This window comes from Sinocyclocheilus grahami, unplaced genomic scaffold (genome assembly GCF_001515645.1).
Source record: "Sinocyclocheilus grahami isolate Dianchi unplaced genomic scaffold, SAMN03320097.WGS_v1.1 scaffold382.1, whole genome shotgun sequence".
Classification (NCBI taxonomy): domain Eukaryota; kingdom Metazoa; phylum Chordata; class Actinopteri; order Cypriniformes; family Cyprinidae; genus Sinocyclocheilus; species Sinocyclocheilus grahami.
This window is the reverse complement of record NW_015505561.1, coordinates 863437-865936: the sequence shown is the minus strand read 5'-3', so window position 1 is coordinate 865936 and position 2500 is coordinate 863437. Positions and strand designations below refer to the sequence as shown.

The 2500-nt window shown below is 36.4% G+C and overlaps 2 protein-coding genes across 2 annotated transcripts in view; both read right to left on the bottom strand.

Annotated features, from left to right (window-relative positions):
- LOC107549845 (transcription factor 19-like) overlaps positions 1 to 724 on the bottom strand; it is a 6256-nt gene extending 5532 nt beyond the window's left edge. The window contains exon 1 of the mRNA XM_016231020.1: positions 583 to 724. The gene's annotated coding sequence lies outside the window, so the exon portion shown is untranslated. The remainder of the gene's footprint in view (positions 1 to 582) is intronic.
- Positions 1 to 2500, bottom strand: part of LOC107549827 (uncharacterized) — a 27226-nt gene that overhangs the window by 417 nt on the left and 24309 nt on the right. The gene's annotated exons all lie outside the window — the stretch shown is intronic.

Genomic DNA, 2500 nt, shown 5'->3' with positions numbered 1-2500 from the left:
GTTGTGCATCGTCTATCTATGCACTACCAACGCCTCTATGATTCTCTGATTTACTCCATGCATTGTAACCTAGACTTCACACACACACACACACACACACACACACACAAAGAGTTGGTGTACATACACACAAACGTGTTACATGGCTTTGCTCCAACAACACATACATTTCTATACACTGACATTTAATAGCATGCCCAAATATCACAGTTAGACAGTTGTGCATCGTCTATCTATGCACTACCAACGCCTCTATGATTCTCTGATTTACTCCATGCATTGTAACCTAGACTTCCTTCCGAAACTATACATGATATACAAATGCTAGCTTAGAAACAGTGGCAAAGCAGCTTCAAAAAAGTGCAAAGCATTTAGAAGAAGCAGTCATTTGTTTGTCCTCATCGAGATCTCGCTCGCGCGCTGAAGGAAATGTTAGGCTTGTGTAAGTCCGGCAGAGCAGCGGTCGCTGGCGCAGAGAAACACATTCACACAAAGCGAGCCGAAAACAGCTGCTTTACAAACACAACCATTCCATTTCGTCGAACATTTCGATGATAAAGCACGTACAAAAGCATGACATACCCAAATTATGAAGGTATATGTTTTGTAAAACGCTACGTAAGTCTTTTATTTGTGCTCCGTGGTACATCTTATCGCCTCCTCTCTCCAGGAAGTGCTTTGAAATTTGGCGCGCCAGGAGCAGGACGAGTTTCCTTGCGCGAAAATCAACGCCACTTCCGTCCATGTTGTCAAGGAGACCGTCAATGGAGAACGACCATGCAAACAGTATGTAGCCATATTCTCTTTTTTCACATAATCATTGCGTTTATTTAATAACCGAAACACGGTGTAATTATTAAATGTAATATATATATATAATTTTTTTTCTTTTTTTTCTAGACATTAAAGACATAACATGCAATATTTACAACTTTAACAAGACATCCAAAAAGATAACACAGTTAAAAAGAATGGGTTTACATTACATAAGAAAAAAAAATCTATAATAATACTTAAAGAAAAAAAAAATAGTAAAAAAGACAGCATATACCCGTTCAATTTTCAAGTAACTTCACCTCTTTAGCGAATAAAATTGTATCTCTACATTTTTTGTTATCAGAGACTCAAAATACAAATGAAAATCAGTCATAAAGACCTTCAAACAGGGTTTAGAACTATTTTTATTATGAATATGAAATTTATAACATGCAACATTTACAACTTTAACAAGACATCCAAAAAGATAACACAGTTAAAAAGAATGGGTTTACATTACATAAGAAAAAAAATCTATAATAATACTTAAAGAAAAAAAAAATAATAAAAAAGACAGCATATACCCGTTCAATTTTCAAGTAACTTCACCTCTTTAGCGAATAAAATTGTATCTCTACATTTTTTGTTATCAGAGACTCAAAATACAAATGAAAATCAGTCATAAAGACCTTCAAACAGGGTTTAGAACTATTTTTATTATGAATATGAAATTTACCAAATAAAATCATTAGATTCATCATAAAATTGACAGATGCATTTTTTGATTCAAAATATAAGATGACATCTTTGGATGTTAATTCACAATTAAAACCAGATTTCTGTTGAATATATATACACAAACCCGATTCCAAAAAAGTTGGGACACTGTACAAATTGTGAATAAAAGCAGAATGCAATGATGTGGAAGTTTCAAATTTCAATATGTTATTCAGAATACAACATAGATGACATATCAAATGTTTAAACTGAGAAAATGTATCATTTTAAGGGAAAAATAAGTTGATTTTAAATTTCATGGCATCAACACATCTCAAAAAAGTTGGGACAAGGCCATGTTTACCACTGTGTGGCATCCCCTCTTCTTTTTATAACAGTCTGCAAACGTCTGGGGACTGAGGAGACAAGTTGCTCAAGTTTAGGAATAGGAATGTTGTCCCATTCTTGTCTAATACAGTAATACAGGCGCTCAACTGTGTTAGGTCTTCTTTGTCGCATCTTCCTCTTTATGATGCGCCAAATGTTTTCTATGGGTGAATGGGTGAAACTGCAGGCTGGCCATTTCAGTACCCGGATCCTTCTACGCAGCCATGATGTTGTAATTGATGCAGTATGTGGTCTGCCATTGTCATGTTGGAAAATGCAAGGTCGTCCCTGAAAGAGACGACGTCTGGATGGGAGCATATGTTGTTCTAGAACTTGGATATACCTTTCAGCATTGATGGTGCCTTTCCAGATGTGTAAGCTGCCCATGCCACACGCACTCATGCAACCCCATACCATCAGAGATGCAGGCTTCTGAACTGAGCGCTGATAACAACTTGGGTTGTCCTTGTCCTCTTTAGTCCGGATGACATGGCGTCCCAGTTTTCCAAAAAGAACTTCAAATTTTGATTCGTCTGACCACAGAACAGTTTTCCACTTTGCCACAGTCCATTTTAAATGAGCCTTGGCCCAGAGAAAACACCTGCGCTTCTGGATCATATTTAGATATGGCTTCTTTTTT